The 26,677-nt window shown below is 44.9% G+C and overlaps 1 long non-coding RNA gene across 1 annotated transcript; it reads left to right on the top strand.

Annotated features, from left to right (window-relative positions):
- The first annotated feature begins 10,182 nt into the window (after positions 1–10,182).
- LOC128406175 (uncharacterized) lies at positions 10,183–11,658 on the top strand. Its single transcript, XR_008328418.1, has 2 exons — positions 10,183–10,394; positions 11,440–11,658. It is a non-coding gene; the product is annotated as an uncharacterized LOC128406175 (long non-coding RNA).
- Positions 11,659–26,677: the final 15,019 nt, after the last annotated feature.

Raw genomic sequence — 26,677 nt, 5'->3', positions numbered from 1 at the left:
TTAATCCTAGGGAATCAACATGAGTTAAGTGTTAATTGAGTCAGACTAATTTCCCTTGAGGTAATAGCCTAGGATAAGGATCCATTAGAAACATAAAGGATTAAAGGAGTGGGCCCTCTCCCTATGTTAGAAAAGACCAGAGCTTAGGCTCAGCAAAGTTAGAGTAAACGGCACATAATGTGACCTAGGAAGGCAAGCTGCAGAGCAGGAATTCTTCTGCGTCTATGGGAGAATCTAGAACCTCTTGGAATGTGACTGCTGTGAGCCCCTGCCTTGTAGGCTCAGGTTGTATATATGTGTGAATAAATGATATATCATTAAGTCTCTGGTGTCCCTCATTGTCCAACAGGAAATGCAAACCCCAGATAAGCACCTGGAACTTCCCAGAATCTTGTACTGCTGTGGATATTGGGGTGGCATGTAACAATATAATACACACATTAAATGCAAGGAGACAATGCCTCATTTAGCTTGGAATCAAATAAATACGTAAAATGTTTACTGTGCTCATGTGGGAGAGGTATGTGGGTGTGGGTGTGGATCTGCAGGACAAAACGAGAAGTAGAAGCTCAAAAATCCATTCGGTGAAGGAATCACTGTATAATATCTTATATCACAATATAAGAGCTGAGGCTATGTGTGCATTTTTTTTAAAAAACAACCCCACCGATCAGCTTTCTTTTCATTTTGATGTCCCCTTTCCCTCACTCACTCCCTGCACTGCTGACACCAGCCTGGCTCTACTCCTCATCCATCTTTCCATGTTATATTTTGAGAAAAAGGATCAAACCATGACAAGAGCATGGTTTAGACACTGCGGTAAAGGACTGATCTCCTTCCTGACAGCTAATGCCATCAGGGACTGTCAAACAGAGTCTTCTATGAAAAGTGCTTCTCCTTTTTTTTTTTAAGTCGTAAGGAAAGGAATGTACTTAAAAACGAATGTCTCCTGACATCCAGTTATTTCAATGCTTTGTCTGATATCTCCTCCAGTTAAATATTCATTTAGCTATGTTTCTTACACAGTTGTCATTGTTACTTATATTCTGCATTAGGTTGAATATTATATTATGCATTTGTATTCTGCCGCGTTGCTGTGCCATGCCTGTACTTGCTCCCCCAAAAGGTTAAAAGCAGTTTTTGCAGGTGTGGTGATTTAGTCTTGACAGGGGTAAAAGGGTTAAATATCCCTTCCCCTTTTGTCACGGCTTGACCCCTCTGGATGCTTTAAATAAATAAAAGGAGATTAAAAGGTCAGAGCATCTCACATGTTATGCTTGATTTGACCCTAAGCCTGGAGACCAACGTCCTTTCAGATGGAGAAATGAACTACTGTAGAGTTGGGTATTGCAGCAGCAGTCTCTGTCACCAAACCTTGCACAGGTTCCACTGGTAAAGGTAAAGGGACCCCTGACCATTAGGTCCAGTCGTGGCCGACTCTGGGTTTGCGGCGCTCATTTCGCTCTATTGGCCAAAGGAGCCGCCGTACAGCTTCCGGGTCATGTGGCCAGCATGACTAAGCCACTTCTGGCGAACCAGAGCAGCGCACGGAAACACCGTTTACCTTCCCGCCGGAGTGGTACCTATTTATCTACTTGCACTTTGATGTGCTTTCGAACTGCTAGGTTGGCAGGAGCAGGGACCGAGCAACGGGAGCTCACCCCGTCGAGGGGATTCGAACCACCAACCTTCTGTTCGGCAAATCCTAGGCTCTGTGGTTTAACCCACAGCGCCACCCGCGTCCCTTCCATTGGTGGCCAGTGCCTAATGGTAGGCTGAAAGGAGAGGCTGGCCAGCAGTGGTAGGCAGAGCCAACAGCAAATGGAGTCGACTAATTCTTCTTTTGCCCAAATCCTCGTCCCTGCTGAGTTCTGCAAAAAGATTGCAGAGGAGGAAACTGGTTGGCAAGGCTACCCGTGGGCTGGCTTGTAAATAGGAAGGCAGGTGGGCTTCAAGGAGCTGGGTGACTGGCCCCATTTTTGTCCTAATGGCACCTGCCTTCACTGACACTTTCGTTTCAAAATTTCTGAAATTAGCCCATACACCCAAGCCAAATCCCAGTGTCCACTGCTCCCCAGTGCAATTGCCAGAAAAGGAAAGGAACTGTTCCCTTTGCTGCAACCTCCTGCCCTGAGTTCTACAAAGACAACACTGAGACAAAGGAGGAGGAAGCTTGCAGCTGGGGACACCTCCTGGACAGGTTGTAAGCAGGAAGGCAGGCAGGTGGGGTCTGGCTAAGGGCAGACTGAGGTTGGCGGGGCAGTGACGTGATTTGCCCTAAAAGGCCACCCTCCAGTGCCTCTGAGCATTTCGTGTTGGACAGTCCAGACTGGTGTGCACCACACTAATTGCTCATTGCAGACAACCAGGGTTTTGCCTCACTGCATAGCTCACAAAGTGAAGCAGTGCAAAGGTGCCAGCTATTAATTATCAGCTGAGCACACAAGCCAATCCCAATTTATGTATGCATATAGCATCCTGACTTCTGAGCTGGAGCTGAGTTGTCGGTTGCTAAGAGCAGCACCAGCATCCTTGTTCTATACTTATATTTAGAGCCATGGCTATGCCAGTCTGGCCCACACCTCTGGCCCCTATCCGGCTTGTATTGGTCTCTCTCTTGCCTCTTGGGAAGACACTTTTATTTAGGCACCCAGAAAGGAAGGTAGTCCAGAGGCAATGGCAATGGCAAGGTGTCATGGACAAGCTGGATGCAGAGGAATGATGGGAGGAACCAGCTTGGGAACTCTCAAGGAAATAAGGCTACCATTAGAACCCGGGGATTGGTGGTGGGGCAACAATAAGTGGTCACAGGGGAAAGGATTGGGAAGAGGAGATCATGGAAGCTGAAGAGGTAACAGGGCTTAGTGAGCCAGGAGAGTCTGTGGCAGAGAGAAGTCCAGAATCAGAAGCTGGAGCAGGAGGATGGGAAGAGGGAGATCAAGAAGCAGAGATTAGTCAGGCTGGTGAAGAGTCATGGGTGTCTCTCCTTTCCCTGCTGTGACAAGCTCCCTTCCCACCTGGTCACCCACAACCAGGAGAGGCATGAAAAGGGCGGAGGATAGGTTGACTGCACACAGGTGCAGTTTCCGATTGCTTGGAAAAAGCCCTGGAGAGGCGAACACTTAGATGGCTGTGAGGAGGCAGAGGCTTCCAGTCTTGGCAACGGATTTCATGGAGTAATAATGAGCTGCTGTGCTCATTAGACCTGACACTCAGAGAAGTCTGTGGAGATCATGTTTTTGCTAATGCAGAGTTAACTCCAACTTTTAATTGTGTGATTACTGACCAGCAGACTCCTGTGACACAAGGGCATTCAGGAGCGTTTGTGTCTATGGCTCTAGATTGAGGGTGTGCTGGACTATTGCTGAATTGAGGCAGCCTCATGATTGCTATGGATGCCATGAAGTCCCAAGCCAGCCCATTTGAGGCAACTTTGGCATGGATATTGGAGTCCCCCAGCACCACCGTGTGAGGAAAAGAATCCTTCAGTAGGTTCTGGAGAGGCTAATTGGCAACTTAAATGCCTTAAATTGCATCCCCTCCCCATTCCACTCGTAAAGGACACTAATAGTCCAGTCATTGGCTCTCCATAACATTTGTGCGTTCTAAATCAAGCTGCCAACACACATAAATGGGCAGTTAATTAATTTTGATCTTAACATTAAACTATTACCTCTGCTCAGTCTTCAGGGAGAGACATTAATAACACTGGTTCAGCAGCCTCCTCTGTGCCCAGTGGTGGAAGGAGAGCAGAGTAGCCAGCCACATCTAAAGAAGGTGGGAAGTACGCAGTGTACCATATGAACTGGCTGTGAGATCAAAACCTCAGTTCTCAGAGCCACACCTGATATTGGAGAAGGTGTGCATTGTGTTCACATTTCTGGCTTTCTGGTGCCTTTAAGCATAGAGATAGTGAGCCGGTGGCCCTCTGGATTTTGCTGGACTACAAATCCCATCATCCCTGACAACTGGCCAAGCTGGAAAGAACTGGTGGGAGTTGGAGTCCCAGCAACATGTGCAGAGAGCAAAACATTCCCCATCCACATTCTGGCAGCTTTTTGAGAAGGAAGCACCTGGTACATCTCCAGGCTGAGGTTACCTCTGAGAAGGAATGGTCAAATACATCAATTTCAGTTTACTGAAATTTCTTATTTTTCCAAGCTTAAGTTCAGTACTCCACATTTCTGCATCAGTTTTTCTTTTTCCAGTTCTCATGAAGATGCCCCAGCATTTTTGTGAAAAGTTCTCCTGCTATGCACAATTTTATATGCAATCTGACTGAAATACACATTTTTGCAAAGCAATTTCCCCTAATATAATGCATTTTTTGTAAGTTATGTCCACTAATATGTGACTTGCCATAGTGTATGCATTCTTGTACATTGCACTGCAAGATTTAAGTCAGAATAGATTTTGAAGGATAGCTATGTTTCAATTCATAAAGTCTTTCAGAAAATGAGAATTGGGTAAGTTATCCTTCAAATGCAAACTGAATTGCATTCCCTACCTTCCCCTAAAGAAAGGCAAACACACACACGAGCCTCTGAAACTCACTTAGAGATAGTGCCTAACACCACAGAAACTGGCGTTGATACGCCCAGGAACCTCACCAAAACACTGGAGAGGCTGCACCTCCACAGGCACTTACCTCCACATGTGGTGGAAATGTCCCCAAATCCAACTCTTCTGGACAGCAATCATACAAGAAATAAGCAAAATAACTAAATAGGTACTAGAAGTCTCCCCAGTACTGGCCTTACTGGACATCTTCCAAGATAACAATGCCCACTATAAAGATCTCATAAGCCACCTACTATCAACAGCAAGAAACATCATAGCCAGATACTGGAAGGACCTGTCAGGAATAAACATGGAACACTGATGTCAAGTAGTATGGGAAACAGCTTTACTAGAAAAGCTAACCAGTTGACTGAAACTGACATGGGGAGAAATAGAAGAGGATGCCTTCACTTCAGCATGGCTCCCCTTTATCACATACACAGCCCAACAAGACAACAGCATAAATCCACTGATAGCATATGATTTGATATGGCAGACTCTTGAGAGTCCCATGGACTGCAAGAAGATCAAACCTATCCATTCTTAAGGAAATCAGCCCTGAGTGCTAATTGGAATGACAGACCGTGAAGCTGAGGCTCCAATACTTTGGCCACCTCATGAGAAGAGAAGACTCCCTGGAAAAGACCTTGATGTTGGGAAAGATGGAGGGCACAAGGAGAAGGGGATGACAGAGGACGAGATGGTTGGACGGTGTTCTCGAAGCTACCAGCATGAGTTTGACCAAACTATGGGAGGCAGTGGAAGACAGGAGTGCCTGGCGTGCTCCGGTCCATGGAGTCACGAAGAGTCGGACATGACTAAACGACTAAACAACAACTTAACCCAACAATCCACCCCACGCACAAACAAATCCCACTGCAGCCAGCCAAAGACAATCAACCACACCCCAGGCCACCCCAACCTCTCTCATCACCAAGGAAACATAACAAGCGAATAGAAAGAACACCTACCCAAGTAACGCTGACACAAAACCCCAATGCATACACCAAGTAAAAGAACATAAGCTTTACCACCCCACCCACTCTCTCCTGTACCCTCCCTCTTTTCTCCCCAACCCTATACTGCATATAACACCAATGTCTCACAACAAATGTAACTGATCTGTAGAAAACACAACCTGAAAAAAGCGACAATGCATGTGAGGACAATGAGGAAAATCTTTAATATTTTTTTTAAAAAATAATAATAATAATACACATTTGAACCTGATCCAGTCACAATGTCCCCCACCCCATCCTCAGAGTCAAGTTTATATTTCATATCAAGCATTTTGCTTTGGCATTTTAAAGTTGTAAAGCACTTTGGATCCCTTGGAAGAAAGGCGGTATATGAATATAATATAATAAATAAATAAAAGTTTATCCCAGCTCCGGAATATATGGCGTACCTGATGCTATGCTTGGCTAATCTGTGTGCAGGATCCTGGGTGCAAGTGGTTTGAACATGTAACTTTCAAGGGGTCTTTTATGTTTGTTTGGGGCCTGGCATACTTTTGACGAAACCCATTTGCTTTGCATTCAGTGCTGTGCAGAGCTCATTAAACCTGGTAAACGATCAGCGCTGGGAAGATAATTAGCACCCAATAATGGAATAAGAATAGATTACAGAAACAATAACATTTTGCAGTTCATCTACCGGAAAAAAGAAAAAGGGGGAGGAAATGAAAATTGCAGTTTTTCTGTTAGGTAAGTCGAGAGCTTGTATAATCTCTCATTACTGAACATTAATGAGGATTGACGGAGTCCTATTCAATTCCAGAGATAACCATCAAATGCTTCTATATTGGGAGGACGGCTCCGCTCCCGCCCCTTCCCCCACCTCCAAGGAAGATCAGGCAGCATTAATACCGACTGAAAAGAGAGAAGGGAGGGAGATAATGCATTTCATTTCTCCAGTTGTCATCGTCGTCAGAGTTGCCTTATGCTTCGCCATCCTCCCTCCACCAGTGAAACAGAAAATGTTCTAGCAAAGGCATAGAACATACATTTCTTCAGGGTGAGCCAGCCAAGAGACATTACCAAGATGTATTTTCCCCTTCTTCTCATCTCAAGATAATCTGTCTGCAACGAGCTTTCATGAAGAACACTCAGATCCAGGGGTACAGACGTTTCAGCTCAGGGACCAAATGCACACCTCTCGGAGGGATTGGCAAATGTGTCAGTTTGGGTTTCTACTCCCTTCCTTGCACCAGAAACCCACCCATAAAAAGGTGGGCTTTTTACAATGAGGAAAATGGTAAGAGAAATGTACACTGGGAAATATGGGGTAGCAGCTGCCAGATGCAATGCTGTGTAACCTCTCTGCAAACCAATCAAAATGAATGCTCAATGGACAGGTGATCTGGAAGCATTGTTTGGTCATTTTATTGACTCCAGGACCCACCAGAAGATGCCAGGAATTGAACCCAAGACCTTCTGCATGTAAAATACGTGCTATACCACTAAACTACTAAGATGAGTTTAAGCAAACGTATGAAAGTATGCTATACTGAGTCACTTATGCCAATAGTGTCTACTCTGGGTGGCAGGAATCTTTTCCAGTCCTACCTGAAGAAGTATAGCTAGGGCTGGAAGAATCTGTCAGTTTCAGTTACTCTTAGTTTCTCATTTTTCCAGTTCTGTTCTCCATATCAGTTTGCATATATGTTTTTTTAAAAGCGCTCATGAAAATTCATCAGCATTTTAGTGACATTTTCCTACTATACAGTTTTATATGCAGTTTTGACTACACATTTTTTGCAAAGCAATCTTTTCTAATATAATACATTTCTATATATTGTTTTCACGAATATATGCATTTATATGCACACTTTACTCCAGCGCATGCATTATTATTTTTTACACTTTCCTTGGCTGGAGAACTGCATTGCAAAATTCGGGGGCGGGGAGCATTCTGAAAGCTAGCTTATTTTGAAGGCTAGTTATTGTTTCAAAAAATGCAGATGCATAAGCTCACCTTTAAATGCAAACTGAATCAAATTTCTTGCCCATCCCTACCCTGCAGGCATCTCTAATCTAAGAGGGGGGAAGTGGCAATGCTCTATCTCATGGGTAGGCAAACTAAGGCCCGGGGGCCAGATCCAGCCCAATAGCCTTCTAAATCTGGCCCACGAATGGTCCGGGGATCAGAGTGCTTTTACATGAGTAGAATGTGTGCTTTTATTTAAATTGTACCTCTGGGTTATTTGTGGGCCTGCCTGGTGTTTTTAAATGAGTAGAATGTGTGCTTTTATTTAAAATGCATCTCTGGGTTATTTGTGGGGCATAGGAATTTGTTCTTTCTTTCTTTTTTCCAAAATATAGTCCGGCCCCCCCACAAGGTCTGAGGGACAGTGGACCAGCTCCCTGCTGAAAAAGTTTGTTGACCCCTGTCTGATAAAAGGAATGGATTTTAACCTGCTTAGGAGTCAATGTGTTCTGGGACCAAGTCACACTTTACATGGTCCAGGCTGTTTGATACATGTTGATATTTGTATGTCAGGAACTAGCCAGCAGTAAATCACATGGCGTAGAAGACGTTAACTCTTTATTAGAAAAAAAACAGGATGTGCTCAGCAAATCTTCCCAGTAGATCTTGCCTCCTATGAGGCAGTTGCAAAGTCCTCCCACAACTGCCTAAGTCTCTTCCTCTCTGGGGTTTTCTGTAAGCAATCAGAAACTGTGTCTGCACATCGCCAATCTTTCCTCCACCCTTTTCATGCCTTGCCTAGTTCTGGGAGATCAGGGGGAAATGTTATGTACTGAAGTTCTCACCCTGGGCCAGCAGGGGGATACTGTAGATAGTTTTCACTCAGGTCCACGTCAGTTATTTTAGGCGGGAAACCCTGGGTTGTTGTTGCTACAATGTTGACAGCCGGCTGCCTATAAAAGCAGGCCGGCTGAACTGTTTGCTGTTCAGTTCTGTCCAGCTTACAAGTAAAGAGCTGCTCTGGAGAAATTGCTGTGTCGTCTGCTATGTTCGCCCACAACTTAACAGGAAAGGAGCTTGTTGTAGCAGGAGGGGGAAACACCTGTGACTCTTTACCAGCCTGACTCCTCTTGGCCTCCCTCCTCTGACTCTCCTGCTTCTAGACTGCTCTCTACCACAGGCTCCCCCTGCTCACTTAGCCCTGTTCCTTCTTCAGCTTTGGACACGTCCTCTTCCCAATCTTCTCCCTCTGATCACACATGGTTGTCCCACCGTCAGTCCCCACACACTGACCCTTCTTCCCATGGGGTTCCCAGCTGGATCCTCCCATCATTCCTCTGAGTTCAACCAGCCCGTGACATTGTAGCAGTAAATCCTGTAAATAAAGTGTGAAGCTCCAATGCATTCTATTGATGGAAGATAAGGCTATCAGCTATGCTATGTCTGTTGTCAGAGGCAGTGTGGTTTGAATACCAGTTGCTGGAACTGAAAGTGCAGAGAGTGCTGCTGTGCTCAGGTGCTGATTGAGGGCTCCCAATCAGAAGAGGCATCTGGGAGAAGAGAGCATTGGGTTAGATCTAGAGCCTCTGGCCTGATTTAGCAGGGCTCTTCTTATGATGGCAAAGGAGAAGGCAATGTAGATCTCAGTATGTGCTTAATATGCCCACCAAAATAAAACGGGGCTTAATGAATATGTGTTATTTTGATGGGATCATGTTCTTACGTTTCAACTGTTTTAAAACTGGATTTTCTTTTTCTTTTTAACAAAACAAAAATTTCATGCATCAGATGTCGGTTCAAACCCTGAATGAAGTTCTGCCCAATTTTGCACTGTTTGCAAAAATTTCATTCCAAGTCTCAAGAGCAGGAATGGTCGCCTATGAAATATTTGAAAAACATACCCAACACCATCCAGAATACATATCTCAAGCTTCAAATTAATATAAAACACTTTGCATTTAAGTGCAATTCAAGATACGTTGTGGCCAAAAAAAGTTTGAATGTTTGATTCCCCCCACCTTAAAAAAAAAAAAAGTTTGAGCATTGCCATTTTTTCCACAGAGTGGTTTTATGCACTACAGGTCTGAATAAAACTCATAGAATATGCTTTTGTCACTGTTTTGAGATACAAAACAGTGGACTTTTCCACACTTCCACACTTTTCCACACTTCCACACTTACCAGATGGGCAGGGTATATAAAAAAAATTATTATTATTACCATTAAGAGTGGTATAGCTGCTGTTTTTTCCCAGGTTTTCTTTCTGGTACGCTGTCATGTGACATCATATTTATTAATATAATAATCTGGAATAATGTGATTTTAATAAATAAAAAAGCAGCTTTTTCTTCTAGCACCAAAAAAAATCCAAATTTTGTGAAAGATCTGGAATGGATCCTCAGTGCTTTCATTTGAGTGGCATGTATACAAACACTGTCCTGGTTGGTGTTTTGTTTTTGTTTTTTGTTTTTGGATTGGTGGGTGTGTTTTGGAAACACCTGTTTCATGCTACTTCCCTCTCACAGGTCTGGGCTGTCAGTTTGCGAGCTCCGTTCAGAGGAGAGATGTGGCAGACAGAGGCGACGGCAACTAGATCAAAGCACTGCTCACGATAGCAAGCGTTATCTGCAGACAGAATTACATCACAATAACCAGGTTTGCCATAGCTCGGACAAACACTCTGTTCCTCTTAGAGCACTGGGCATTAAATACAAACAGGGAAAGAAGATATAGAAAGGCTATCCTTGCGTGCATACTCATAATGCTGACGTTTACTGGCTGGAGGAATACCTGGGTAACTCAGCGGTGTGCCTACAGCCACAGAACTTTTCTCAGTTCAGACACAAGCAACCACTCGTGTAGGAATCAAAACACAACTCTCTAATAGCCGCTACGTGCGACCACAGGTACAGAGCTACAAATTCCCTCCATAAAATGCTGGCTCAAACGGCAACTACATATGGTACGTCGGGGAAAACCCTTAATCTCCCCCAAAAAACCTGTTTGTGAAATGCGCAAGGTGATTTCGTGAATAGATGACCAGCACCACCTACTGGCCGGTACAGGAATATCCATTCAAACATCCTCTGAGAACCAAACAGTAATGCCAATCTTCCCCCAAAAAAGGTTACTCCAGGCTGTTTTTTGTAACAACAGCAGTCAGTGCTGTTCACAAGAGGTTTTGCTGGACAGTGATTGTGGGGGAGGCAGCAGAAGCTGGCAGGGAGGAGGGTGGTCATGATCTCCCCAATCTTCCTCCTACCCCGATTCCTGTATTGGAGGACAAATGTCTGCAGTGGAGAGTCTGCTGTATTTATTGAGGTTCCCTGCATGAATTAGAACAGTGCACCAAAGAGTGCAGAACTAGTCAGCACATCCCTGTTCTTCCTCTTGCCATGGGAGAAGCAATACCTGAAGAGGATGTAATTTTAACTTCATTGGATTGCCAGGCCAGTAAACCTTCGAAACTGAAATATAAGTTTCCCAAGGGGAAAAAAACCTGCAGCAAAATTATAACATGAAAGTTTAGGGAAACTGATCAGTATGGGATGCAGTATGGGATGCGGGTGGTGCTGTGGTCTAAACCACTGAGCCTCTTGAGCTTGCTGATCAGAAGCTCAGCGGTTTGAATCCCCGCAATGGAGTAAGCTCCTGTTGCTCTGTCCCAGCTCCTGCCAACCTAGGATTTCGAAAGCATGCCAGTGCAAGTAGATAAATAGGTACCACTGTGGCGGGAAGGGAAACGGCATTTCCGTGACCTCTGGTTTCCATCATGGTGTTCCATTGTGCCAGAAGCAGTTTAGTCATGCTGGCCACATGACCCGGAAAGCTGTCTGTGGACAAACGCTGGCTCCCTCGGCCTGAAAGCGAGGTAAGCGCCGCAACCCCATAGTCGCCCTTAACTGGACTTAACCATGCAGGGATCCTTTACCTTTTACCTTTTCCATGCAGAAGCTCCCATTCCTGCCATCTTGAGTCAGAATGAAATATCAGTAGCAACTGCTGAGAAAGGCCTCCTCTTGAAACCCTGCTGAACCACCTGTCAGTCAGAGCTGATGGCATCAGGATGGAAAGAGGCTGAACTGGTTAATGGACACAGAGGTTGATCAGGTAGAAGGTGCATTTCTCTGTGTGAAATGTGGGTACCCTGAAATATTACGGAACTTCGAAGATGCAGTTTCCCCCCCTAATTGTGGCATAGGAAGTGCAATCTTCTGTGGGTCTCCACCTCCAGGCATTTCCTTACTGATGTGATTAGATTCCTTTCATAACCAGTTATTTGCATGGATGAGCTGGCCGCAGTTTCTTCCACATAGGCACTCTGTCTGATGCTACCCTTACAGATGGTGGAAAGAAGAACAAAGGATGCTGCCTTCTCAGAGAAGGTCAATATTGAGTACACTGACTGGCAGCAGCTTCCCAAGGCTTCAGGTCCTACTAGAGATGTCGGGGATTGAACCAAGGACCTTCTGCATGCAAAGCAGGTACTCTGCCAATAGTCAGGTGCCAATCATTTAGACTAGGGGTTGGTGCAGGCCAACTTTGACAACCTGTCCTCTTTGCAGTACTTCCCAAACACTCGACAACCAGTTAAATGTTGGGTGCTTGGGAACTATAGTGCAGCCTGTGGACCACAGGGATCAGCTGTGCAATGGGGTTCCTTGCAAGAAGTCATTGACCATCAACTGTTGATCAGCGGCTTGAACTCACCCCCCTCACCCTGACTTTCCGCTGCATCTCTGCCGTCACATATTATATCAGTTGAAGGGAAGGTGGGTCGTTGTTTGGAGGAAAGCACATCACGAGCCAAATCAGGACCTGTGCCAGGCCAGATTTGGCCCATGGGCCAAAGGCTCCTCACCCCTGATTTAAGCTTTTAGCAAATCAAAACCGGTTCTCTCACTGGTGCCTGTCTGAGGCTAATGCAAATATTGGCCCATCAGTGTAATGTGCTCCTGTGGTCTCGCTGCTGAAGCGTGTCAGCATTCCTCAAGGGGAGCCCCACGTGGCACACCATGCAGTGCTCCAACCTCTAAATGCACTCATCGTGCTTTAAAAAAAGCCTGTGGGACCCAGGTGCTCACTTGACTTGCATTCAATCACCATAAGCAGAACTGACACTGATTGATCACCATTGAGTGACACTTCTCTCCCTTCCGCATGCTAATGAGAGAAAATCAAAGTAGTGCTCAAAGCAGGCTGCAGCAAAAGGTGCTGTTCCTGCCTGCGCCCCAGACGCAGGAACAGTGATCACATTTCACTGAGGCTTGGTCGTCTGTCTTGCACTGAGCTGTGGGAGAGGCTGCTGTTTTTATAACATAAGGTTTTCCTTTCTTTTCTCTGCAAGTAGAAACCAGCATAATGCTCTTGCATGGATACACCAGTTTTCAAATACTGAGAAGGCTTTGTTTCCTCTTCCACAGTTGTTGCATGCAGAGCTATTTCCGTTCTGCTGCAGTTTGTATTCCACCAAAAATTATATAATTTGTCTTGCTGTCCGATGGGGCAAAATTACACAACCTACACAATTTCCATAATTAATTACATAACTTAGGTTGTCATTACGTTATTCCATCCCATTCATTTCAAAGGGAAAGCAACACAAATGTGGGTAAAAGTAATTTATTCTGTGTCATTTGGGGACTGAAAGCAACAACTACAGCAAATACTGATTGTATTTGCTGGATTGGTTCCCGTTCTGGAGGCGAGATGAATAGGTCAACATCAGCAATTTCCACTCCCATTTAGATTTCTGTCCTTCTCTGACATCCCAAGGAACCACTCACATTAATAGGCATTGTCTATGTGAATTCAAAACAGAAGCCTTTGCAAAAAATATTGCTGGCCAAAGAAAAATTGAAAAGAAATGGAATCAGATTAAAGATACCTGATTTAGAGTGACAGCTAGATTCAGATCCCGACTCAGCCATGAAGCTCACTGGAATACTGAGAAGCATAATTTACCCAATACAAAACTACAATTCCCAGCACCCTGAACAAACTACAGTTCCCAGGATTCTTGTGGGGATGTGCTTAAAATGAGCTTTGGATGCATGATGCATACACAGGCTGGTGGGAGGTGCAGTCCAGCTACAACTGGAGGGCCCTGGAAGCTGCCCTGGAGTCTTTGATGAAGGATAGATGCAAAAAAATAAAGTATGTTGACCCAGCATTTAAACTCTGCCCATGTAATAGCTTACCGGTATCTTTGGCCACCAAATCCAAACCCAAGTTGCAGCTGTATGTAAATGATTCCACTGGATTCCAAGTCTCTCTAAAAACTCATTCTGCGCTTCTAGAGGGAGAAAGATAATAATAAAAAGGAGCCTAAAAGAACGCTTTCCTTGGAGTTGTAGACTACCTCCTGCAAATGCTTGGTATATGTTGATTCTTTCCATTTCAGCGCTTGCTTGCACCATCCAGGTAAGTTGCAATGACCTTAGTCTCAGGAGGGTGGCTGTGCCTCACCACATAGGCTGCAGAACTGCATACACCTTCCCTCTGGCACGTTCCAGATCTTTTGTGCCCTGCAGTTGAACCTTCCTGTTTACTCCTTGAGTTACTTCCCAGAAGTGCACATGTCCAAGGATCCTGCATTTGTGTCTCCAGATTTTTATCAAGCACACACAGATAAGGCCAGTCCATATTTCTGGACTCTGTTATTCTCTCTTATCTTCCCTTTTCTCTTTTCTAAACTGCTTCTGTTCACCAGAATTTGGAGTTCCCTGTAACAGATTTTAAATGTTTCCCCCCCCAACATAATTTTCTTATGGTGCTGTGATTATTTTTCATCCTTCTTTACATTTTTTTAATGTCCCCCCCTTGCTACTCCCCTTCCTCCCATCAACTCTTTTGTAGACATTTGTCGGAGGATTTATAAATCAGCAGCTTGTCTTGGGAAGAGTCTCCTTCTGATCCATGCACAAACCCATATTTTTACAACTTTCCGTTTGTGTAGTGAACAGCTCCTTACATTCAGACAAAAAGGTTTTAACAAGTTCCAGGTCCCTCATTATCATAATGAATCACCCCTCAGTTGGTAAGTCACTCACTTTGTTTGTCTCCATTTATTTTATCACTTCCTCGTTTATATTTGGCAAGTTGTGAGACAGCTCAGGGATCTACTTCTTGCATCAGGTCATCCAGCAATTTGTCCTTTTCCAAAGATTCCTCAAAATGACCCATAAACTCAGAGTGCCTCCAGACTGTCAGTATTTTGCAGGAGGGATTCAAGTGCAATTACGTTAACACACTTTAAATGGCATCTCAGATTAATGCCTGAGAGTGAGTGGGATCAGATAAAAAAAAATATCCCACCACGCTGGTGTGTTTTTGCAGGTGCATTCTGCAACAGATTAATGCAATAACAGTGCATAGCTCAGTTGGTAGAGCGTGAGACTCATGATATTAGGGTTGTGGGTTTAAGCCCTACATTGGGCAAAAGATTCCTGCATTGCAGGGGGTTGGACTAGATAACCCTAGTGGTCCCTTCCAAGTCTACAATTCTATGATTAGTGGTGGGTAGTGATCAGCAGTGGTGATCAGCAGGAAGCTATGGGACGTTCACCAGTTGGGAACAAAGCAGTATGTGCATCTTCAAAATATTTGCAGGGCACAAACTGTATTGAAAATGGGGTAGCATAAAAACCAGCCTGATATCACATATCATCATGGATGATGTGGAGAGGCCCAAGGTCTTGGGAGGAGGAGCTTATATTAGTGATCATTCCCCCTGTTTCCTTCTAAGGGACAAGATGGTGAATTTCTAAATAAGGGGGTGCAATTCATTATTCTTCCACCTGTTGGAGGTCTGGGTTTTTGGAAGCACCTACTGTATTTTTTCACTCCCAACACACAGACTTAACTAGTTGTAGAAAAGGAAATGGAGTACCAAACAGAGGGTTCTTCTCTTCTTGACAAGGGTTCTTGAATGAGTCAGCACCAGTCGTGGGCAGCATGGGAGGGTGCCACCACTCAACTAACCTCCAGTAGCTCACATTGCTGCTACTTAGTATGAGGAAGCAGGGGGTTGCAAAAGCAGCAGCAGGATTGGTTCTGCTGCTGTGTTTGCACCTTGCCACCACCTTGCCACTTGCTCTCTACTTCCTGGTAAGCAACAGAGACACAAATGACCAGAGGTCAGGGGAGTGGATCTCCATGCTGTCCACTCCTGGCAGGCCGCATTGTACCAACGCTTAAGAACTGTCAAGATCCTAGAAATTACAGACAAACCAGCCTAACTGATAAATCATCTAAACACGATGTGAAGAATGTCCTTCAAGTATTACTGACCCAGGCAGAAGAGAATCCTATATGCTGAACAGCAGGCTTGACTCCAGAATAGCAAGATGATTGTTTTACAGTATTCCACTTTATAACTAATATACGGCAAAAGGCAGCCCGGCTGCATTTATTGATTTAAGTGCAGTTTTGATTCTATAAATAGAAGTTGTCTCTAGGAGGAATTATTTTTTTAAAGCAAATATTGATTTGAGACTTCCTTTCTGAAATAAGGGTGCTTTGTGTAGAAACATGTTTGACAGTTCAAACAGGCTGGAGATGTGTTCTTGCAGAGCTTCCTGCATGTAAATGAGTTCAACAAGGCTGGATTTTAAATCCATTGTCTTTTCATTTTTATATGAAAAAATATAGTTCTACATTCGTATAAAAAAAATCCATACGCCCAAGATTCTGGATAGACTTGTAAATGTACTACTTGTGTTGATATTATTTTATTTTTGACATCTTAAGACGGCATGAGAAAGTTATTGAGACATTTATTGCTTTCTGTACAAAAACGATTCTAGTTATTAATGGTTCTAAATCCAAAGTAGTGGTCTTTGGTAAGAGAAAAAACTTTGCACAAATGGTAAATGCTCTAAAGAAATAGAGCAGGGGAAATAGTACTGCTGTCTTGGTATACAGTTTTTCTGCAGAAACCAGTTGCTTGCATATTTGCGTTGCCTTAAAAAGACTCCCAGAATTTAAGCTCATGGGATCAATTTGCCCGATTTTAAATGCCTTTAGAGCAATGCTAATTTTGGGTGCAGAAATTCAGGGCTTTGTAAACATCACAACAGTGAAAAGCACCTTCTGTGTATGTTTTTAGATGTATTACAATCTATCCCTGCTTATTTAACTAGAGTAAAGTGTTGTAGAGATTTCTGGCCTACTGCATGTTAGCATGTTTAATTACTGGTGCAGAATAATTCAAATTATTCTTCATAAGATCTGCCTTGAGGAATAGATGGGTGATAGGTTAAGGTAAAGGGGCCCCTGACCATTAGGTCCAGTCGTGACCGACTCTGGGGTGGCGGCACTCATCTTGCTTTATTGGCCGAGGGAGCTGGTGTACAGCTTCCGGGTCATGTGGCCAGGATGACTAAGCCGCTTCTGGCAAACCAGAGCAGAAACGTGTTCTGGCAAACACGGAAACGTCGTTTACCTTCCCGCTGGAGCGGTACCTATTTATCTACTTGCACTTTGACATGATTTTGAACTTCTAGGTTGGCAGGAGCAGGGACCGAGCAATGGGAGCTCACCCCGTCACGGGGATTCAAACTGCTGACCTTCTGATCGGCAAGCCCTAGGCTCTGTGTTTTAACCCACAGCACCACCCACGTCCATAGATGGGTGATAGTTTTGGGTAAAATTCAAATTTACTACTGCAATATAAATTCTCAGTGCAGGCATTGAATTCACTTGGAGATGTATTTTTTATTTTATTTATTTAAAACACACACTTGCACATATATACTGCTTCTATAAAAAAACCTTTTAGCTGTTTACAAAAATATAAAATAAGATGTTAAAATGTGTTTTTTAAAGAAAAAGAAAAGTAGGTATTTTAAAATATTCAAAAGATGAGTAAAACCAACAGTAGCTAAAAAAGAAATAAAATATATGTAACTTCTATAGGTCTGGATAGCCTTGCCTGAACAAAAACTGTTTTAAGCAGGCACTGAAAAGCATGCAGCGAAGGTGTGTGTCTAATTCAATGGGCAGGGAGTTCCAAGGTGTAGGTGCTGCCACTCAAAAAGATGTATTTATTACAAGCGTGGAATTAGCATTATGTGGCATCCATAACAGTGCCAGTTCCACAGATTGAAGTGGTTCAGTGGGCATACATTGGGCAAGTTGATCCCACAAGTAAACCAGTCCCAAGCTGTTGAGAGCTTTTTATCCTACTAGCAACACCTTGCAGGTGCTTCCAGAGTGTGGGGCAGCCAGTACTTGCCCTGGGCCTCAAAGTGCTGAAATTAAAGCTAGCATTATTAGTATTTGACTGTCACCTGTTTAGGAGATTTCATACTTGACAATGGTGGAGGATGTGTGTGCATGTCCCATTGGTGAAGTGTTGGTGGCATTCGCCCTTGTTCTGATAGGAAAGGCTCAGAGGGGGAGGACACAAAATGATGGGTGGTCGAGGGGGGTCTGTTGGGGGGTGGAGTGAAAAATGGCCCTATTTTCATCTGAGGAATGTTGGGAGGTATGGGACCTGTTCCTAGAAACACACAACAAAATGAAGTCTGGATGAGCCCCTAGATAGATTCGCCTTTCAATGTGAACTTAACTGAATTTTCTTCCTAATCCCTACTCATGTGAATAATGAAATAAAGAGGGGTGTGTGTGTGTTCTGCTTCAGCTCTCAGCTAGCCAGCCAGGCTGTTTGGGATACAGTGGTACCTCGGGTTACAGACGCTTCAGGTTACAGACGCTTCAGGTTACAGACTCCGCTAATAGTACCTCGGGTTAAGAACTGTGCATCAAGATGAGAACAGAAATTGTGCTCTGGCAGCATGGCAGCAGCGGGAGGCCCCATTAGCTAAAGTGGTACCTCAGGTTAAGAACAGTTTCAGGTTAAGAACGGACCTCCGGAACGAATTAAGTTCTTAACCCAAGGTACCACTTGCCTTAATATTAATGGCCAGCAGACGGCAATCTAAAACTGTTCAATAAATTATAACCATCGCCCTCTCATTTCATTTCACTTTGTGCACTGGAACATTGCATTTTTGTCTCCCGAGTATGCATTGTTCTAAAAGTATCACGCTGGAAGTCAACTTGCAGGTGGCTGGATGTGGAGGAAAAGGAAGGATTCAGCAGAAATAGCAGTGGAAGGACCTATTGAAATGATATACCACCACTGCCCTCCCCCTATACCACCACCGCCCGCCCCCGCCACGCTGAGGTTAGGAAATGTGAAAAGAAACAAGGCCACCGTTGTTTTTCACTTAGTATTTGTGTATCACCATGAATGTGCTTGGTGCTTTAAGGAGTATAAGAGGACTGGCCCCCATCGACACCCCTTATCTGAATGACAGCAGAAAGAAGAACAAAAAGGGACTTAGAATTCTGAGCACATACAAAGTGCTAACTGGTGGTAAAGGTAAAAGTAAAGGTACCCCTGACCTTTAGGTCCAGTTGCGGATGACTCTGAGGTTGCACGCTCATTTCGCTCTATAGGCCGAGGGAGCCGGTGTTTGTGCGCAGACAGTTTCTGGGTCACGTGGCCAGCATGACTAAGCTGCTTCTGGTGAACCAGAGCAACGCACGGAAACTCCGTTTACCTTCCCACCAGAGCAGCACCTATTGATCTACTTGCACTTTGATGTGCTTTCGAACTGCTAGGTGGGCAGGAGTAGGGACCAAGCAACGGGAGCTCACCCCGTCATGGGGATTTGAACCGCCAACCTTCTGATCAGCAAGCGAGAGGCTCAGTGGTTTAGACCACAGTACCACCCTTCACAGAATTACCTCATAATGTGGCACCCACATTTCCTCAGTAATGCTTTTAGCTGCACAGTCTCAATCTGAAGTCAACTTTAATTACTATGGGCGGAATTCAATGCTGCGCTCTTCTCATCATTTTGTCTGAGCAAGCGTTTCCATTTGTCAGATGGAACAATCCCCCGCTCTCCTTGCCCTACACTGGGCAGGGGGGCCAACTTGAATAAAATATTGGGGCCCCCACACAATCAATCACGTGATGCGGTGCACACACACCATTTGAATGGCAACGTCCATCAACTTATTTTGGGGGGATAGCCCCCTCAAATATTTTATGGGAAAGCAAAGACCCCTTGGCTGCTAGGAGCTGACTCCCATGAAAATTCTGGGGTTTTTCTGAACACCTTCCCCCTCCCCCCAGCCAATTTCAGAGGGCTCAAGGGGCACACAGTGGTGAAGAAGGTTAGAATGAGAAATACAGTGGTACCTCAGGTTACAGGCGCTTCAGGTTACAGACTCCGCTAACCCAGAAATAGTACCTCTGGTTAAGAACTTTGCTTCAGGATGAGAACAGAAATTGCACAGCGGCGGCAGCAGGAGGCCCCATTAGCTAAAGTGGTTCCTCAGGTTAAGAACAGTTTCAGGTTAAGAACGGACCTCCAGAGCAAATTAAGTTCTTAACCTGACGTACGACTGTAATGGCTAGCCCAAGGTCACCTAATGACTGCATGGCTGAGTGGTGATTTGAACCCAGTCCTCATCAACACTCTGACATTGCATTGGCTCTCAGGCCATGCAGCTCTTGACAGGCACCATCAGTCACAAATGCAACCTGTGCAGAGGCACTAGAGTGCTAAAATCAGATGCACACTCACATTTCCGGATGTGCCCATGGCAGCAGCAGCCATATGGCTGCTTGAGCCAATGTGACAAAACCTGCTAAAAGTCATCACAAAATTATCAAAGAATTGTGGCCATGAGGGTTAATTGTGAGCATTGGGAACAGTACTGAGAGAGAGAGAGAGAGAGAGAGAGAGAGAGAGAGAGAGAGAGAGAGAGAGAGAGAGAGAAGTACTTTGCACATGCTCTGTTGTAGCCTTTTTACTCATTTATCAAAGCATACTACAAGTACAAATCATACAGCAAGTACACATAAATAATACAAAGTTGTGTACCACTCACAATCTCCTTTGAGTCATAGCAAGATCCAAGAAGTTCCAGGTGCTCACACAGGGTTGTGTTTCCGTTGGGAAAATCAAGGCACAGCAGAGGCTAGTGTCTGGAAGAAATATGGCTTATTGTACACATATTTACACCTGGAGTCTTCAGTGGAGGTGGTGCAGAACATTATACCCCAACAGTATGTGTGGGTGGGTGGGTGTGGGTGGGTGTGCACACACACACGTGCATTATTGTGTCTTATTCAACCAATAGAATGAAGGTATGGTAATATGCAATTTGGAAACAGACAATTAAATAATTTACTGAAGTTACATAAATTAGGCAGCATGCTATATTTAACTGTCATACTGAACAAACGGGGGCGCCAACTTGAATAAAATATTCGGGGAGCAGAGACCTGCCCTGCATAATTGATCACATGACACACATACCATATCAAATATTTTATTGAGGGGGGCTGAAGCCCCCACAGCCCCTAGGAGTTGGCTCCTATGTGCACAAGTATTTTTTTAATAAAAAAACAAGCCTCCTGAAATTTCCAAAATGGGAGTTTTTAAAAATGAAGCGGGATGTTTCATTCTTTAGAAAGTAGCTTACCTAAAGAATGACAGTTAAAAGATTTTGAACAATCTGATAAATCCAACATTTGGAGCAGAAATACTGGGCTAAGTTCAAGATGCTGGTTTTGGTGTGAAAAGCCTTATATAGCTTAGGACAAGGATATCTGAAAGATTCTCTCTCACCCCTTGCAGACCCAATAGATCACTGCACTTTGCAGATGAGGGCCTCTTGTAGATACCATCTTATCAGAAGGCCTGTATCACATAACATAGGAATCAGCCTTTTAGGTTGTGGCACCTACTTTTTGGAATTCAGTGCCCTTGAAGATTACAAGTATTTTCAAATCCAGTGAAGAAATAAGTAACAGAATGGGGCAATGTTATTATTTCCTCCAATATTTTCAAGTCAGGCCTATTACCTGATAAGGAAATACAACAGTCTTTCAGAAATAACAGAATGACGAAAGAACAGAAACCAAAAAAATAGTGATTAAAGTATATAGCATCATTATGAAGACTATGCCTATTAATATTGGTAGGATAAGGAATTGGGACAATATATCCCCACAGACATTAGGAACTGGACCTGTCAACGTATCCAGCAACAAATTGTGAGCATGAATCTCAAGGAAAGCTTTTATAAATTGATAGCTTGCTGGTATTTGACACCTGCAAGCCTCCAGGTGGTCAATATTTTGTGGGAGGGATTCAAGTGCATACCAGATATTTAGGTTTGCACAATTAAAGCATATTAAAAGTGCTCTATCAGCTTAGTGCAGCAAATCCATTTTTTTTAATGGACTTTTTGATGTCAGGAAAGCAATGGGAAAATGCTCTGAAAAGTGTGTGATGAATAAATGGTTATTAGGAAGGTGTAGAAATACCACAAAAGCAAATCAGGATGGGTGTTAATTGATGCATTAGCTCCCTAGAAATAAATCGGGGGGGGGGGGATCCTTAATCAAGTCTGGGCATAATCTAACCCCTGCATAAGCTTTGTGCAAGCAGATCAGGATGGATGCTCAATAAGTAGTTCAGCTGTAGGAAACTTGTATACTGTATAGAGAAGTGATAATATAGGATAGAACCACAAAGCACCAAATGCTGACATGGCCCTGCCCTAAAATAGTTATTTTTCTGAAGTGTAATAGTAAATGAAGTTCATCTTATGACCCATCAGCAGTCCCATTATGTATGCTTTTGAGATATATCAAGGATCTGGTGTTACCAGAGTATGTGCAAATGATGATGTGTTTTGTGTTAACACCTGCTCACATAACAATGTGCTACAACTAAGAAAGAGCACAGCACACACATACACACCCAGTTAGGACAGGGCTGTGGGAGTAGGCTCACATGCAAAATTAATTACTATAGTGGCTACTCGCAGATGTCCCGTCTATTGAACATTCATCCTTGTTCGCACATTTGTGGGGAGCTCAGATGGTGTTATCTATTGAACATTCAGTCAGTGCATCTCCTCCATCACCTTGTTGCCAAAAGTCCCAGTTCAGGTGGGTGGGTTTGTTACATTAAGCGCTTTAAATAAACTTTAGTTGTGCCACTTTAATTTGCCAGTATGTGACTGAATCCCAATGAAAAATGGTGACTGCCTGGAAGTGCCTGCTGAATGAGGAAAGGTAGCAGGTTCTGGGGAATTACAGTGTTCCTTCTACCATATAATTTTGTCTAAAAACAAAGGTGGTTTTCAACATTAGAGCATTTTCACTTCATGGGGCAGGTGAGCACCCAGCAGGTAGTGTGTGTGTGAGAGAGAAGTTTTAACTTTTTATTGCTGCTCCACATTTGACCATACATTTAGCTGTTGAACCATTTCCCCCACCATTCAAATTAGACTGGAGTAGCTGCCACTAATATGTATCTGAATTTGTGTACGAGAAGCAACTCCATTCTTTCCCGTTCATACCAGCAGGCATTCTCCTTTGTGTCTGCTGCCTTCTTGGTTGTTGATTCTATGATGCCAATTAAGTACTGACAGGGCATGTGTGCAAAAAAAAAGAGAGAGCTGTACGTGCACCTTGTCTTTTTCTTTTTAAATATATAAAAACACACTCTCCACTCAAGAAGTGTGCTAAAGCACATACTGTAGTCAGGCAATTGTAAACCAGTCGCCATCATATATTTACTTGTTTTCTGCAACTTTTCTGCAACTAAAAGGGACGCGGGTGGCACTGTGGGTTAAACTACTGGCCTAGGGCTTGCTGATCAGAAAGTCGGCGGTTCGAATCCCTGCAACGGGGTGAGCTCCCGTTGCTCAGTCCCTGCTCCTGTCAACCTAGCAGTTTGAAAGCATGTCAAGTGCAAGTAGATAAATAGGTACCGCTCTGGTGGGAAGGTAAATGGCATTTCTGTGCACTGCTCTGGTTCGCCAGAAGCGGCTTAGTCATGCTGGCCACATGACCCGGAAGCTGTACGCCGGCTCCCTCGGCCAGTAAAGCGAGATAAGCCCAGCAACCCCAGAGTCGTCCGCAACTGGACCTAATGGTCAGGGGTCCCTTTACCTTTAAGGGATCAAAAGTGTGTTTATCTGAGCTCCTGCCCTGTCCTTACTAGCATGCTGGAAAAGAAATGAGAGCATTTGTAAATTCTCAGCACGTACCATACTTTTCAGATTGCTGCTCAATACATCAGTTATAAGTGACATTTGATCCACTCACCGAAAGCCATGGAAACAAATGAGAGTAGTGTGTTCAAGATGGTTTTCTCCAATTTATTGGATTATCCCTGCATCAGGTAAAATCTGAATTGACAAAGCATCGAGATTGGTGTTGTCTGAGGGTAACGTCATGTGAATGACACAAATTAAATAGGAGTGCAAATAGCTACAAACACACATTAAATTCCAGGGTAGACAAACTCTGAATATCCTACTAGCTCTTTTTTGTTTTAGAGGGGGAAGAGATATAAGAACTTTAGGAGTTTGGAAATGCCATGCTTCTGCAAGCAGACATATACGGTACTTCCTTGGGAATAATAGTTCATTGAATACAGTGGGGCATTCTTCAGCAAATTAAAGATGCCTACAGTTTCTAGGAAGGAATCCTCAAGAGGGTTTCTAGCTTCTTTTCTGCAGTTGGGGGCAGGGACAGATCTCAAGGGGAAGTTAAGTTCACACATCTTTCCCACCACAGCTTCCCAGTCTGCCTTCAGCCAAAAGCTGAGGTGACAGAGTGCAACCCTATAGTTGCTTTCTGCACACACACAGAGCTCAGTCCTGTTCATCTTTACTCAGCATTTAGTCCAACTCAGGTCAATGGTATTTAGGCTGTGTCCACACTCACATTTACTGCACAATCACAGTGCTTCCAGTGCTGGGTTAAGGTTGACATGAAGTTATTCAAAACGCATTATGTATCCTGTATTTTGCTATAAAATATTACTGTTTGATGTTTTCCTTTCTAAAACGAGCTTAACACTGGCAGGCGTCCTTAAGCTCTTCCTAATTCACCTGTAGCCAAGGTGTGAACACCTTTGCATAGGGTAAAAGTATCCCTGCCCCGTCAACACTATGTACACAAACAGAAACGAATCTGACACTAATGAAATCATGATAATCTGAAAGGCTAGCAAGCACTGGGTGGTGGACAACTTCTCTGCACCCTAAGGTTTTAATGTGAACACGGATTTATAGTCTCAGGCGAAGTGTAAACAGTTTGCAGTCAAACCTAAGTTAATGTGTCTTTGAATGTGAAGTGCAAGTAGTTAGAAGGGGTGCAGGGCCAGAACCGGAATGCATGGGAGCCTAACACTTCTCTTCTGATGAAAATCACCCCCCTCTCTCTACCACGCTCATGTTTGCCTTTGGCAAAAGCGCAGGTGTTTTAACTAACTCTCCCGGTGAAAACAATGGGAGAAGTATAACTATCTGTGGTGGAACTGTGCACGTTTTCTTGTGCACGTTGCTCTTCACGCGGGGCGGAAAGCCAAACAGAGGAGAATTCCCCCACCCATCTATTAATGTACACTCGGTTTGGCATTCGTGTGTGAGGAACACGCGCCCAGTAAGGCTTCGCCATCCTGACCGGAGTGGAGCCCCATTCAAGGAGGACTTTTTTCTGAAGTGACATAGCATCGGATCCGGCTGGCTATGAGCTCCGGCGAGGGGACGGTCGCTGCTCTTAGGGTGGGCCTGAGAGAGCAACTCGCGAACTGAGGCTGCAAAACCAAACTGATGATGTCAGTACAGCCTCTCGCTTCTCTCTTGCTAAGTCTGCTACCACCGACAGTCGGCCGGTTCCAAAATAAATCTGCTCGGGAAAATAGGAGAACCGCCCCTTCTAATCCTTTGGGGTTATACTAGCAGCTCCTCCTCGGGGTTCCCCGTCGAGGCGAGGCGTTCCCCAGGCTGGTCAGGCTCGGGAAGCAGCTCAGGAGAACTCGACTTCTACTGCCTCAAAGTTCCGGGCAAGCGGAGGAAGAACCGGACCGCTCCTGGGAGGCCCCGTCGGACGAGCGGCCGTCAGCTTCCTCCTTGTCTAGAAAAGTAGCAGCAGCCTGGCGCCGACCGACCTCCAGGCAGCAGATCCACTCCGAGGGACGCCCGGACAGCGGCGGCTCCTCTTCGGAGGGCAACAAGGACAACAAGATGCCCTTCTGGAAGCGCACGGTGGAACCGCGCCGGCTGCTGCCCTCCGCTGCCGTCGCCCCTCGCTTGGCTGCTCTGCCGCTGGCCCAGCTCCACGACGTGTGCGGCCTGGCGACGCTGGCGCTGTTGCGGCAGCTGGCGGATCTCTGCGGACACTCGGCGGCGTTGCTCGCGGACCTAGAGGGTCGCTTGCTGGAGCTGGCCCGCCGCGCCCACCGGCTTCGAAGCCGCCTCTGCAGAGTCCATGGGCTCATGCGCCCCGGGGCGTCTCGAGAGGCAGGTAAGAAAGAAAAGTCACCGCCCGCCCCGTCGAGGCAGGGCCACCGCGCTCTTTGGGAATAGCACGTGGGCCGCTCCTAGAAGGGCGCGCGGATTGTTTCCAAGGCGGAGAAGGCGGGAGGGATTTGCTGTAAGGCAGCTTCTCTCCCCCCCCCCCACTAAAAGAGGAAAGGCGTCACCCAAATGCAATGCAGCTTACGCTAGTGATGAAGACTGCGAGCAGGTGACCTGCTTGTGCCTGGCCAGTGTGCTCTCTGGGTGGCAGTCACTGTGACGGGCAACTTCAATACTTCTCTCCCTCCCTAAGTTCTCTTATCATAAAACCAGACTTGAGTCGGACCGTGGGCTCATCCACACTTTCCTTGTGCCCTGCGTAGAAAGCAGGGGTCGGACAGGAGCTCAGTGTTTCAACCAGAGGGCTCCTTGAAATAGAGGACTTGTCCTTTCACAGCCATTTGAATGGAGGACTCTACTCTGTAGAGTAGAGCAGGTGGCCAGTCTGTGCAAGTATCTCTCTGCAGACCCAGAGGGTGGGGGTGGCAAGGAAGCAGTTAACTCTCAAAAGAGTCAGATGTCAAGTCTCAATCCTTTCTGAAATCCTCCATGTATGTCCTGTGGTGAAAAAAAAGAATAGGCCCCTTGCCCATGCCCAGAGGCATTTTTAAAGAGAAGAATTGTCTCTTTTCCCAGCTTTTTCTTCCTAGTTTGGAAATGCAAAGGCTTCCGATGGGCTTTCTAACATGACAGTGGTGGTGGTTTTGCTGACCCTGCTTGCTGCAACTTTGCAGCCACGCTCCACCTTCATTGTCAAAGGCAGTAGTGCTTCTGTTTA

The sequence above is a fragment of the Podarcis raffonei genome, chromosome Z (genome assembly GCF_027172205.1).
Source record: "Podarcis raffonei isolate rPodRaf1 chromosome Z, rPodRaf1.pri, whole genome shotgun sequence".
NCBI classification, from domain to species: domain Eukaryota; kingdom Metazoa; phylum Chordata; class Lepidosauria; order Squamata; family Lacertidae; genus Podarcis; species Podarcis raffonei.
Note: the sequence above shows the minus strand (reverse complement) of the source record. Positions and strands in the feature narration are given on the sequence as shown.